Below are 15,606 nucleotides of genomic sequence, written 5' to 3'. Positions count from 1 at the left end.
CAGATGAGGAAATCGAGGCTCAGAGAGGTTGCATTAACCTACTCAAGAGCACATAGCTAAGAATGCCAGAGTCAGGATTAGAACTCAGGCATCAGGCTCCATTGCCCGTGAAGGCTCGTCACACATCTGCTGTGTCACCGGGCACTGTGCTACAAACTAGAGGCACGGAGATGAAGAATGTGTGCTTCTATCCTTAAGGAGTCTGCAGTCTGATGGAAGAGATGGATGCAGAATTGTAGGACAGGGGTTGCAGCACTGGCTGAGCTTGAATATGATTAGGACTGTGGCCCTTGGAGGAGACCATGACAAAGTATTCCTCCTTCAGGAGCAACATTTGCAAAGGCAAGAAGCAGGTATAACCGTCAAGGAGCTACAGAAGCTGAGGAACAGGGGAGCAACATGGTGCCAGAGGGCTAAAGGACCTGAAATGCCAGGACCCTGTGGGAAATGCAGAGCTGTTGAAGGGTTGCAGGCAGGGGCTGAGATGGTCAGATGTGCTCTGAAGTTTCATGGTGAGGACCTTGTGGAAGCTGGACTGGAGAAAGGAAAGAATGTAGGGTGGGAGACCAGGTAGGAGACTCTTCTAAGAGCCCCTGCCAGAGACTGTTCTAGAAAATGCACATCTAACCATGGCACATCCCTCTTCAATGATCTCCATTGCCCTTGGGATTAAATACACACTCTGTGAGATCTTGAATGATTTGGCAAATGCCTGCTTCAGGGCCTCAACTTTCATCACTCCCTCTCCAACCCCCCCCCCCTCTGTAGCCCAGCCACACCAGGGGAATTAATTGTACTTATTTAGATTTGTCTATCTTGTTGCCTTCTCTGCTTTGAATGAACTTCAGAGCACCCTGAGAGAGAGAGGTGTTATCACATCCATTTTACAGATGAGGAATCTAAAGCTCGGGGAGTGCAGCAACTTACCCCAAATTATATCTCTTAGTAGACGTGGTAGAAAGAGGATGCAAATCCAGGAGCTATTAACTGCCCAAAAGTACTGCAATGGGAGTTGTGCAATCCAGGTTTAAGTCCCAGCTGTGCTGCTCACTTATTTTACAAAACAACTAAACCTCTCTGACCTCAGACTCTTCATCTATAAAATAGGTCTAGTAAATCCTAGGAATATGCTGTAAAATGGCAAATTATAAAACCACCTGGTAATCTTATAGTAATAAGGAAACATTGTTTAACACAGCCTGTGTTCACCTATCCATGAAAAGGAAAAATAGGCTTAAATGGACAAATAAAAACAATGAATAACCCAAATCTTCTTGAGCTAAAAATGTCAACCTTCAACAACACAATATTGTAATCTTTTTAAAATTCAGTGGAGTCATTTCTCATCCATGTCTTCTAAATCCATTTCTGCTGGGCACTTATAAAATGTTAGTGGATGACAAGGATAAAGACTTGGGAGACTTCATTGTCAATTAAATCACTTCAGGGTCACAAGTAAGCTCTACGAAAATGCTAGCTGAATCTCAAGAATTTCTGCTGCTCCCAAAAGTTACCATCTCAAACATAAAACTGAAAACACAGGAAGTCAGATGCAACACATAATTGTCAGAAAATTACATATGAAGCCTCAAGGGAGTAAATATTTGGATCCATGTTCATCTGGGGTGGAGGAAAGGGGTGTAGCTCTAGACACCTTCTTGAAGAAGCCATCTTTGATAATGGATGAGCTCCTCCCTGCTGAGCGCCCCCTACTGACTGTCTATAGCACATTAGTTCACAACAACACTTGGATATCATCAGACCAACTTTCACACTTGATTGCATCATAGCAGGCCTCCCTAGTACTTCATTATCTAAATAACTAGTACTTCATTATCTAAATAAACTCTGCTACTATTCATCCTGGAGAATGCAATGTAGAGTTGCCCACAAGAGAAGCAGCTGCATTTCACATCCACAGCTACATGTCAAAGCATACCACCCTTTATGATTTTTATTTGGAACTCATATTTTTTGGTGTTTTGTCTATCCATGTAAATTTCTCCATCCTATAGGCTACAATTTAAGTTAGAACAGACCCAATATACCCTCCAGATATGCTGAACATCTATCTAGCTATTTTGCTTGGCAGGACAACAAATGAGCATTCAATCATTTTATTTATGGTTAATTCAATAATCCATTCATTAACTCAGAAAACAGTACTGAACACTTACTCAGGCCCTATGCTAGGACTTGATAGTGGATGAAATAGACATAGTTCCTGCTGTGAAAATGCCTCCTCGGGGAGAAAGGCAAATAAATAACTCACCTCAATGCAATGTAAGGGCTGGAATACATGTGTGTGCAGAGTGCTGGAGAAACAGAATGGAAAAGAAAGGGTGCAGATTTTGCCTGTAGAGGCATGCTGGAGGGCTGCATAAGGATGGCGATGTTTGAGCTGTGCTTGAAGGATGAGCAAAAATTTTCTAGGCTGAGGCACAAGAGATGGGTCTTCTAGATCAAGGGGGGAAAAAGGTATGGCAGGAATGTATTTCTGAGGGGTGGGCAGAACCATTAGACAGCAGCCTGGAGAAGTAGGCTGGATTCGGATTCTACAAGGCTTTGAATGTCCTCCTGAAAAAGTTTATCCATTCAGCAGTGGAGGTATTGAAGGATTTTCTTGAAAGATGATTCTGTTAGCAGGGGTGAAAAAAGGTCAGAGGAGAGAAGCGGTTACTGAAGATAGGACAACCGCTTAGACAATGGCAAAGATCCAGAAAGGAGGTGATAACTCTGAACTAGAGAGACAGAAATAGATTCAAGAGACATTTTTGGATTAAAATTAAGTGCTTTTGTTGACAGAATGGACATGATTTCTTGTTTTCACTATATGAATTTTGCACGTCCAAAATGTCCATAAGCTCCCTAAATGCATGCGTAAAGATACATAATTCAATAAATAGATTCTCAAAGATCATAAATAAACAGCACAAAGGTGCTAGGAAAAATAAACAAACAAGCCAAGCTCTTCTGGACTCTTGAGTCAGCAGTGCATGGGATGATGTCCCAGCCTTATTACTTAGTTGGACTGCAGTCAAGTCCTTTCCCCTCTCTGAACCTCTCTGTCTCCCAAATGGAGGGACTGGCTGGGATGACTTATCTCCAAGGCCTCCATCAGCTCTCACACTCTGTGAGTCAAACCCTCGTGATAAGGGGACACCAGCTCTGGCCTTTCCCAAACTGAGTCACCTCTGAAGCAGGGATTGTTTGGGGGCTGACCAGGAAATGAGTCTAGTCACTGCACTAACATCCCAAAGTCCCTTCTCAGCTTTTGGAGACCAGCAGGACCAGTCTCAGATAGGTCAGATGTCAGAAACAGCTCCCTGATTACACAAGCTTCTCCAAGCTTCTCCCCAGGGAATGCACAGCCAGCTTTGTTCCGAGAGTCCTGCCTGGGCTTCCGCAGAAGGAAGAGCCTTTCTCACCGGGCACTCAGGTCTTGGAAGTTCTCAGAGTCTGTTTTTCCTGCTTGTGACAATTCCCACAGCCACTTACCCTCTTCATATTGTTCTAAAGCTGCTCACAGGACTTTGCCACAAGAATGCAGGCTTCTTAGGTAGCTTTCCCTCACTTCCTGGTCTCAATCCACTTCCCTTGGACAACAGTGAGCCTTCCTCTCCAGTATCTTATCAGATGGAATGTTCCACCTCTGCCTATTTCCAGTTGCCTCACATTTTAATGAGCACTTACTGTGTGCCACCAACCATTTCTGCAAGTCAGGGATTCCGCATGACAGCCCCACAAGGTGGTCCATCTGAATGACGTGAAAAATGAGGCTTGGTGACGTAAAGTTGGCTTATTAAGGCTGCAGCAAAACCAGGATTCAAACTGAGGTCTGGGGGGTTTCAAGCCTTCTGCATTCTATCTGAGACCAGAGTGGAGCTTTAAATAACATTATACAGAGGTGGGAACTGCCTGCAAAAGTCTTTTTTAAGAGAAGGCACATTCAAGGATTGCTCCAGGTCAAAGTACCCAAAGAAAGAAGAAGACCATAATTCACCTAACCTAGTGTTAGACATCCAGGTTCTTTCCATTTTCCCCATTAAAGTTGTGCTTTGCTGCTGTCAGGCAGCATAGAACAGTGATTAAGATGAAGAAACCCAGTGACTTAGGCTACCTGGATTTGAATTCTCTTTACCACATAGTCGCCAAATAACCAAATCACCGAGACCCTCAACTTCCCCGTGGATAAATGTGAAGGAGAATAATACCTCTTGATGTTGTTATGAGGGATAAATAAGATGATGCATGTAAAGCACTTAACACAGCTTCTGGCATATGGCGAGAGCTCAATAAATCCCAGCCATTATTATTATCACAATATCTTTGTGCATAAATCTATCTGCAACTTTGTTTTCTTGGGACAGATTCCAACAAGTGAAATCTCTGTATCAAAGGGTGGTTCTTCACACATAGTGCTTAATTATCCTCCAGAAATTTTCAAATGATTTGTACACCCAACAGAAGTGCCAGCAGGAAGAAATGTGTGCCCTTCTTCACAGCAGTAGACCCAAAAGTGCAGGTGACTGTAATACAATAATAGACTCTTGAGTGCTCTACAGTTCTCTCATAGAAAGGCATAAAGTCTCTTTTCCCAGGCCTTTTTGGAAATGGGAATAACCAAGCTATGGCTGATCACCCTGAAGGCCTTTAAGAGTTAGAGAAAATGGGCTCAATTCCAAGCTCTGCCATTTAGTAGCTGTGAGATTTTGAGCTAATGTATTCCCTCTCTGTATCTCAGTTTCTTCAACAGTTTTGTTTATAGGAATTATATCTGGACAGTATCTTCCTCACATGTTTGTTGTAACTCTATATGGCAGAGTAAATGTGACTCTGCCTGGTGATAACAGCTGATGACAACTTTTGGTTTATATTCTTCAAGGAAGGCATTGCATTTACCAACAATTTCCACTTTATTGTTATATAGATACCTCACATGTTAATGTCAAATAGAATCCAGATCCAGCTCTACCAAATTCTTGGGGAGCAGCTAATGCTAAGTGACTACCATTTGGGGCCATCCTTCTGTGACAATCAAGAGTATAGTCCAGATTATTTCCAATATCTGTGTGTCTCGCATCTTGTCTTCCCACATATCAGGATTTCCCAACATTGGCACTATTGACAAATGGGGCCAGATAGTTCTTTCTTGGGTGGGGGTGAAGGTGTGCCATGCACTGTAGGATGTTTAGCAGCATTCCTGGCTTCTGCTACCACCAGGATCCATTCAAATCGTGACAACCAGAACTGTCTCCAGACATCAAAATTATCCCAGTTGAGAACCACTGCCATATACACTTAAGCTCTACAAAGGGGTTTCAGGCATTGGATGTTAATTAAAAAGCTGGATTAGATGGCTTTTAATATCGCATCTAACCATAAGTTTCCAAAGATCAGTGATACTCTGAAAGACTTGAACACAAACCCATCCACATATCTGCATATCTGAGCAGAGGCTTTGTCACCTCTAGTGTCTCTTTGACCTATTGAATAACACGGGGTGATGGTTTCATCATCTACACTTTTGCCAGAGGTGAAAGGTGAGATACTCAAACCACCAACTTGGGGTCAAGCTGACCCAGTCACCAGTCAGATTACTTTGATCGTATTATTTAGTTTTTCTAGGTTTTCTTCAACAGCTAAATGTGAATGAGACTTCAGCACATTTTGGGGGGGGCTTCTAAGTACGAAAACTGTGAATGTGCCTGGTACCAAGGAGGGATTGTAAATGGGAAAGCTGCTGCTTTAATTTTTCTCTGCAGAAAACTATCACCACTCCATCCTTTCCGAGCCATTGCCTTGGGGCTGGGACAAAGTTTCCTTTTCATGTAGATGTTTCCAGCGGATCACGATGCAGCTCCTGAGGAATGGGGAGCACAGGACAAGTATCCAGTTAGTAGTCATGGAAATGCCATGGATCAAGAGAGTGACTTCTGCTCCAGCCGAAAATGTCAGCAGAGTGCTGGGAGGAAAGGAATCTGTTTAGCAGGTGTGTTTGGAATCTGGCAGCGTGAGCTGGGTCAGGGCCAGGCCCATGGGGCTGGTCTGAATGCCTTCTATGTTGACTCCCTAGAACGGAGACCCAGAAGTTAAAGGGGAGAACATCGAGTGTAAATACACAAGGGTCAGACAGTGGCTGGAAGTTTTCCATGGGCTTTCTGCGTCTCTTGCAAGAGGCCGGCCGCAAGCGTGCCCTCAGCCTTCGGCTTTCACCCACCTACTTCCACACACCCTGATTCAAAGAGCTCTGAAAATAGCTCAGAGTCTGGGCCTACTTGGGAGAGACAGAAAGATTCATTTCCATGGGAAGGTGACTGCTCTGAATATCCACAGCAGACCAATCTATGCAAATGGCTTCATCGCCCTTGAATCTGCGATTTATATAACTGGCTCCTACTCTTTGTCATTGCCAGCAGAAATGCCTGAATTATCTTAATTCCAGAATGTAAATTATTCCAATTTTGAGGCCATCATTTTAAAGCTGTCAAAGTCAATATTTTTAACAGCCTACAAAAAAAAATTACAACTGGAAAATGTCTAAACAAGTTGTGCTTGAGGTCTCAAGACAACTTCTGGCAAAAATCTATGCTGAGTTGGAGAAATACCCTACACGGACTCCATAACTGGGGAGAAACATCAATTTGTCCCGTCACCCATCTGTCTGCAGGAGAGTCAATGAGTCAGTCCGCTTGCATTGATCACTTCTTGGTTGCCTTCTATTTATGGATTAATCATTCATCCTTTGGGCCTAAGCATTTTTTTTTCTTTAAGAAATTAATTCCTAAAAGAATATCATTCAGTACTTGGTCATGAAGAGAGGGGATTAAAAAATATATATCCTGCCCTAACCTCCAGTCTTTCCAAGTTTTCATTTCATTTTCACTTTCCTTCACTTCATCCATTATTCTCTGAGAGTAACCATGTGCCAGACCCAAGCCTGGGATGCTGGGATGGGTGAGAACTTCCTCAAAGCAAGGGAAAAAGGTTTGAAATGAACTACTTTGGGGAGAAAGGAAAAGGCAGTCCCATTTTTATTTCCAAATTACTGAAGTCTCCCAGACAGAAACCCAAGATTGAAGAAGTGAGCACACGAGCAGAAGAACATGCAAGGCAAATCTCAATTTCAGTGTGTCTTTGGTGCAGAAGCCTTTCATTAGCACCGGGGGAGCCAGCCAGGCTGCAAGACCACACCAGCTAAGGGACACCTCTGTCCTCCATCACCCCGGACCCCAGGCCCAGAGTGGTCTTCATGGCATAGGGCTGGGAATTCTCTGCTCTGGGCCCCATCTCCTATTCCGAGGCTGGAAAACACCCCGTTCCTGTGGCTCCGAAGCAGGATTAATTGATTGGTCTCATATGAACCTAAAAGCCGTTAAGAGCAAGGAGGATGAAAAGCAATTCCAATTGCTTTATTACCATTTTCTAGTAAAGTACCAGTTTAGTCCTCAGCCCTACTGTGAAGCAGCGGGTTTCCAGATATCGGCTGTGCTGGCATGTGCTCCTGGAAGAGAGGAAATGCCTGGGTCGGGAAGGCAGAAACATCTGCTCAGATCTCTGGCAGGCCTGTTGCTGGAGTCGGGGTGGGGTGGGCTGGGGGTGGCGGGGAGGTCCCTCCAGGTGGTGTCACTGCAAGCAGCAGACTGGGGGAGGCACTCCCAGCAGGGGCACTGGAGGCTGTTTGTGGGGTCTCCTTTTCCTTTTTTTTTTTTTAAGAGTCATATTGAGTTAATGCGGGGACCAAAGAGAGTGTAAATTGTTCTCTAAGGCAGTCTATGGACCATGTTCTGATAGAGGCCAGCAGAGGAGATCACGGTAGTGAAAATGATGATGATGATAGCTGCTACCATGTAGGGCTTGAATGTGCCAGCATGAAGTGCTTTACATACCCCAGCTCATTTAATCCCCCAACAACACGAAAAGGGAGGTGCCACTGCAACCCCCATTTTACAGATGGGGAAAATGAGGCATAGGGGTTAAGCAACTTGTCCAAGTTCACCAGCTAACAAGTGCAGGAGCCAGGCTTTAACCCCAGCAAGTCTAGCTGCATGGTCCCTACTTTTAATCCCTTGTTCTGATAATAACCACCCTTTCCTACACTGTGGTCAATATCATCACACACACACACTTTTTCTTTGATCCTTAAAGAAATACTATGAGTCAGATATTGCCGTCCCCAATTTTCAAATGGGCAACCTCCAGCTGACAGTTATGAAGGGATTTATTCAAGGTCAGGAGGATAAGAAATGTCAGGGCCTGGATTAACCCCATGTCAAGCTCTTTTTATGACAGCCTGGTCCCTCTCCGTTATATAAAAGGTAATAATAATATTATTATTAGCATTAGTAGGAGTTAACATTTACTGAGCACCTACAATTTGGTACGCTGTCTCCTAGGCATGAGTTTAATCCTCATGAATCCCCGCAAGTCAGCTCTTTATTATCCCCATAAATCCAAAATGGGAAACTGAGGCTCAGAGAGGTGAAGTGACTTGACCAAGCTCACACATCTGGTAAATAACTGTGCTTAAATATGAGCCCCAGTTGTTTCAGTTCCTAAGTACAAGAGCTTACTAATTGATCATTTTTTCTTAAAAGAAAATAAAAATATGAAAAAAGAAATAAAGAAAGAGAAAATGAAAAGAAAAACAAAAGAAACTTAAGGGCTAATATTTGATGTCCATTCAGTGCCCCGGGGAAACTCATGTGTAACAAAAATCTTTGCCACACAACTGTAGAAGGTAAAGTCCACGTGGCAGGGATTTTTCACTGTCTTTTTCTCTCCTGTACATCTAGCACCTGTAACAGTATATGGGACACAAAATAGGTAGTGGTAGATGTTTGTTGAGTGAATGACTGAATCTACTTTTGGTTGTAAAAAGAAGGATCTTAGGAAGCTTGAGTGATTTTCAGGAGGAACGTTTCATGACACTTCTACAAACAAAGCCAATCATGGGCTACAAGCTCATCCAAGGCAAACAAGAGGTAGATTTTCCAGAAATGATTGCCAAAAAGTGTCCACCTGACCCAAATATTTATTTATATGAAGAGAACTGTAAAGGGGCCACCATCTCTCCATTTGCTCAAACCAGAAACCTGGGCTTTCCCTCATCCTCACATCATGGAAGGAGATGCTATCATTTCTCCATTGAACCAACACAGGGTCCTCCTTCTTGAACTCCCTCCTTCCAACTTGGACCTCCCTAATCCATTCTCCACCCAACAGCCAGGATATGTCTCCTGAATGGAAAATCAGATCACGTCACTGATCCTGCTGAGAACCCTTCCTTGGCTCCCCAGTGAACTGAGAGTGAGATTCAAATGGCTTTAACTGGCCCCTGACTTTGTCTACCCCCTGTTTGGGAACATTCTCCCCATTACTTACACTGCTCCAGCCACACTGGCCTTCTCTTAATGCCTCTGAAAGAACGAGCGTTTCCCACCTCACACCTTCATCCCTGCTGTCCCCTCTGGTTGAGTTGTCCTCCCTTGCTCCTCCCAGGGCTGGCTCCTTCTTGCTTTCCTGGCCTTAGCTTACGTCACCTCTTAATCTAGGTTTTCTCTGCCCCATCCAGCCAATCCCCTCTTTTTCCATTATTGTCTCTCGTGGTTTCCTCCATAGCTCTTATCAGGCAAATTCAAAATTATAAATTCACTTGTTTGGTTATTCTGTGTCTCCTGCACTAGGCCATAAAGCTCAGGAAAGCAAAGACCAAGTCTGCTTTTTTGTTTTTTGCTTGTTTTTCCCCATTGGCTACTCAGCACCTACCTCAGTATCCGCCCCAAGGAGTAGACACTCCAAAAGTATTTGCTGAGTAAATTAACGAGTTAGCAAAGATTATTTGAACTAGATAAGATCACAGAGACCTATAGACTGCAGGCATTTTAAGAGCAAGATCTGTGTCTTGGTCAGCTCTCCATCCCCAGCAACTTGCTCAGAGACTATCGGAGGTAAGTGTTAAGTGAGCACTTGTTAAAAGAATGCACAAGTGAACTAATATTTGTTGACCACCTACCATGTGTTCTGTGCAATAGGCGTACAATCACTGCATGTGATCTGCCCAATAACCATATGAAGTAGATACTATTATCTCCATTTTACAGATGAAAAACCAAGGCAAAAATCATTTGAGTCATGTTATCAAAGGTCACCCACTGATACCCTTTCAGGCTCACCAGGCTGAATGAGTCACCTCATTCATCCAACTATTTTTACAGATAAAGCACTGAGGCTGAGATGAGAAGGCTTGCCCAAGTTCACACAGTGAGCATGTCACCGACACTGGCTACACTAGAACCCCCAGCTTCCAGCACCGCAGACCAGTGCTATTCTTATCTTTTCTTTAAATTAAAACAGGGCTTATAGCTGCAGAGCATTTGGTGGCCCAGTTAAATACGGAGTAGCTCAAACAAAATGAACCAAAACCTTCAGTTATTTTTCCCCCAGACTCTCCAAATAAAAGAAGAAACTCACAAACAAATCATATAATTGGTGGTGGCAGTGGTGATGGTGATAAGAGTAAACCCTCCATACCCTAAAAGCCGATCAATGAGCATTTAACTCAGCCCCTGAACCCTCTAATCTAACTATAAAATATCCCAAGCCACTTGCTCAATAAACTTAAACTTTGTTTTTATTATTTTTACCTTGATAAAGAGGGAAGGTGGGACTAAGTATAAACTCGGTTCATCAGAAACCCACTGATCTCCTAATCAATTGTGTTCTATTTAGGTCTTTTATAGTAGTGTCTTTTTAAAACAAGAAAATCAAGAAACCACCTGAAAGCCTTTAAAATTTCAGGGCTAAAGTTGGAATCAGCCTCCTTTTCCTCCTCCTCTCTTTTTTTTCTTTTCCGCTCCCGTCGGATTGGCACCTATAGGACAACTGAAAGGACTGTTTATTCCACCGTAAAAACTGCCTTTCAAAGGCAAAAATGACACTATCACGCATGTCATTTGTCATAGCTCTTTGACCACCTAACCAATGTCCATTTCTCCTACTTAAGTGTTACAAAAGAGAAAAGAGTGAGAAAAACACTAAGGTTAATAGAATAAGATTACAGCAAAAAACTGGCTCAGTGACTCTAATTATCTGGTTAGATTAACATATATTCTTCTGCCTCATGCCCTACTGTTTTGCTTTCAGTAAATCCTTGCTGATGTAACTGGTGTATCTCCTTATTAACGTCCAGAGTTATCAGTAATCCCAGCTATGACATACTTTCAATAAATTAAAATATTAAATTCTCAATTATATTTCCCTTTCAGCCCCCCCCAAAAAAGAAAAGAAAAGAAAAGAAAAAGTCTCAGAATGTAGCCTCACATAAAAGGTAAATTTTAATTACTCCATTTTTCCACAACAACCTTGATACAGTTATTGACTTTTCTAAAACTGGATTTAAGTGTTCAGAGTGACAGAAATCATTTCCCCTATCCCCCTACAACTTAGTCTCTTCTTACCTCTTGTCCATTAAGAATACACGGGAACTCTAAAGAACATTTGCGCTATCTAAGTTCAAGCTTAAAAAAAAAAAAAAAAAACCTCAATTTCTCTTGTTTTAAGTTCAAGGTTCTTTTATTTGAGTTTAAAAGGAAAAGAAACTTTTATATGTCATATAATTCCAACCAGCTATTAATCACCTTCATCCTGAAGATGTGCACTCTCCTGCCCTTTCAAAACACTGAGGCTCAAGGACTTGAAAATCTCCCCTGACTCAAGGAATATTTCAACTTCCTACTCTGTTTATGCACCTAGAAATGTGAGCTATTAATTTTAGCTTTGTTAATTCAGATCTGCAAGTTATTGCTTATGTCTTTTGCCGTTGAGCAATGAGATGACCTGTCTGTGGGGCTGCAGGTGGGAGAAAGATCATCTGAAGAACTGGCCTTGTTGGTTCTACCCCACATATTCCATGAGTGCAAAATTCTTCTTTACTGCTCCAAACATAAAAGGGTTCGAGGACATTTAACTGACTGCTGTCCTCACAGAGCTTTGTAATAATTGTTCTCCAGTTGAAGGGAAATAAGGATGGGGAATTTTTACTTCGGAGTCTCCAGCTGCCCCTCCTGCCCCCTTAGCCCTTTCTCCTCTAGCCTCTGCCCACCCTCCCCTGCAAAATACCCATTCTTCCTTCAACCCCCACTAATCTGTTGGCGAAAATGGCAAATAATATCTAGCAAGCACTTTACAATTTGCAGAACATTTTTATTAGCTTTGGATTTTGTGTGGTTTTCTAAAATTTTTAGTTTCTTCTATACAAAAAAGACTTTTTAAAAACACAAGCAAAAACTCCTCACAATCTCACAACCCAAATAACTGCTCTTATCATTTTTAAATGAAAACAATACATATGTAATCTGTAGTGACAGAAAGCATGTCAGTGGTTGTGTGAGGCCAGAAGTGGGGGGGACTGACTGAAAAGGGGCAAAAAGGAACTTTGGGGGATGAAAAAGGTGTTATATGTCTGGGCTGTGATAGTTATATGACTATATTCATTTGTCAAATGTCATAACCCTTAAACATGGGTACATTTTATTACAGGTAAATTACACCCCCAATAAAATTGATTTTAAAAATTTTTAATAGTGATGTATTCATCAGGAAATTCAAATAGGACACCCAGTTAAAAATGATGGATTTATTTTTCTTTTTTCCTTCCCAGAGCCTCACTAAAATGTCAGTAAAGTCATGGATTAAACCTATCTAAGGACAAGGACAACAGAAAAAAAGGGGGCTTCAGAAGATAAAAGAATTCCATAGATTTTTGGACTTAGCAGAGCAGAAGTTACAAACTCAGTGCCTAAAGATGGATGAAAAGCTCATGAGAACCTAGGGAGGGATTTCCTCAGCAGAATCCTGGGGTGGGTGGGAGGCAAGCTTCCCTGGAAGAAGGGGTGAAATGCAGAAACAAAAGACGGATCGGCTAGAAGTCTGCATGCAGAGGAATGGAACGCTCAGCTACTCCTCCCCGCTATGCAACCAGATAATTACAAAACCCTTCTTCACCCTCCCCGAGGTAGGACAGAAATTTATTTCAGAATGAGCCCAACACACAGTGGAAGGAAGGGGTGAGGTACAGGTCTCAACGTGAGCAAGAGTAAGTGAAACTACTGTCCTGCAGCCCCACAGCCCACTTTCCCATCCTGCACTGGAGTATCTGCAGCCAAAACCACAGGTCAGGAGTCTAAAAAGTTTGAAGCCCAAGTTTTGAAGATCTATCAGGAGAAATTGAGCAGTTCTAGAGAAAAAGACCACACACATACAATCCTAGGCTTCACCAACAGCAAGGCTGTGTTGGTTCTCGATAGCTCTAGAGTGAAGCCCACCAGTTCACAGACACTCTCACAATGCACACTCACACAAACACACAGCTTCCAATTAATGTTTCACTTTTACATGAGAACAGATATCAAGGATCCTTCTGCATTTGAGAAATAGCATAAACGTGATTTTATAAAAACTTGAAACAAACAAAAACAAGAAATGTTAAAACAGAGACAAGATAGGGAACTTAAGAAAACTTTATAAAGAGAACCCTATATTTTAATATCTTTAAAGTGACAAGAGATGATATTGCATCCATAAAAAAAAATAGGTGCTATAAAAAGGGAATAATCAGAGAACAAGAGAGAGCTCTCAGGTATTTGAAATATGTTAGTCTAAATAAAAGTTCATCAGAATTTTGAAGAAAAGACAATCTTACAGGAAGCAGAACAAAAAGATATCACCAGGATAAATAAAAATGCGGAAAGCTTCCAGAAATAAAATGCGGGTCTCAGACAAGGAACTGACATAAGAAGGCATCAGACTTCTCAGCAGAAACATTGATTTCTAGTCAGTGACATGTAGCCTCGAAAATTTTTAGAGAAATTTTTCAATTTAAAATTTTGTATCAAGCTAAATTAACTTTCAGATTGGAAGGAAAATAAAGATATATTTGTACTTGAAAAGCCTCAAAAATGTTTGCCTCTTAGACACCTTTCTTCAGAATCTACTGAAGGAGTTGCTTCAGCAAAAGAAGGACTATATCAAGAAAGTGAAAATAATTGATTGAGAAATGAAGGACTCCCACTGGGGAGTGGCAAACAAATTTTTATGTGTATCAGGAGTAGAGAGAAACCCATCCAGATTAGATCAGGGGTACTGAGAACTGTAAGAAAGAACTTTCCAGAAAAAAAAAAAAAAAAAAAAAATATATATATATATATATATATATATATACACACACACACACACATACAATCAACAGATCATCTTATGTACTCAAGGATTTGGAAAAATTTAATATAACTTTTGGTTGTTTAATATAACTGTTGGTTGGTATGTTTGGAAAAATTTTAGTCTCATAGTTAGTTAGAAAATAAAGCAAATGAAAAGAATTAAGACAATTATTAACCACAAGAAAAGCAAAAAGCTATATCATAAAGAATCTATAGATACAGAATAATACTTGACTAAGCAGTAAACTATTTAAGTAGTTGTGACACTGTTACCCTGTCTACAGATTCAGCCACAAATAGTTATAATATTGTATTGAGAAGGTGGAGGGTTGGAAAGGGAAGAAATGGGTTTATAAGAGAACTAAATCCTCAAATAACACAGTAGGCTGCCAATAGATAATATCAAGAAATAACACTGTAAGCCGATGTCGTGGTTTGAAGCTGAATGTACTCCCAGAAAAACATGGATTTACCTAATCCATTCCTGTGGGTGTGAACCTATTGTAAGGAGGACATTTAATGAGGTTGCTTCAGTTAAGGTGTGGCCCACCTCACTCAGGATGGGTCTAAATCCTATTACTGGAGTCCTTTATAAAAGAATTAAATTCAGATGGAGAGAGAAGAAAGCCACAGAAGCAAGAAGCAAGTGCCTTGCCATGTGGCAGAGGAGCTAAGGGTCACTGGCACCAGTCTTCAGGAGGAAAGCATCGCCTTGATGATGGCTTGATTTGGGCATTTTCTCAGATTCTTACCATAAGTGAATACATTCCCATGGTTTGTGACAAACCATTTCATGGTATTTGCGTGGAGCAAACTAGAAAACCAAAAGAGGCATATTATTAGACTTTGGGAGGTAAATATCAGAAGAAACAGCTAAAAATTCCAAGTAGCTTCCTCTGAAGTATTGGACTGGGGGTGGAAAGGGCTGGAGCAACAGACCATTGGATTTTATATAAGCCTTTAGCATTACTTTTTCTTAAATTAGGTTTATTATTCTCATAATTTTTAATGGAAAAGAGAAGCAAGCAGTCTTCTGTTTTTACTATTACAAATAATATGACAAAGCATTTTTGCATCCATCATCACATTCAGTTTTCACAAGGGTCCTGTGTGATAGAATTTACTGATAATCTATTTTACAAATGATGCAATTGAGAATCAGAGAAGTGAGGTGAGTTGTGGCAAGTCTACTGGTTCTAAACCCTCACCCTTTTCTCCATTCAACAGCAAAATATAGTATTGTAATATTTGTCTATTTATGATTCTGCTTAATTCCAAAAAAAATTCTTAATGTGACTTTAAAAGATGAATAATATTGCCAGACAAATTGCATTAAAAATGAATCATTTGAGAAGCACCCAGGAGAAGAGATAAGAATAGTCAAACC

The sequence above is a fragment of the Choloepus didactylus genome, chromosome 10 (assembly GCF_015220235.1).
Source record: "Choloepus didactylus isolate mChoDid1 chromosome 10, mChoDid1.pri, whole genome shotgun sequence".
In the NCBI taxonomy this organism is placed as follows: Eukaryota; Metazoa; Chordata; class Mammalia; order Pilosa; family Megalonychidae; genus Choloepus; species Choloepus didactylus.
The sequence above is the reverse complement of the archived record's forward strand: the minus strand, read 5'-3'. Positions refer to the sequence as shown.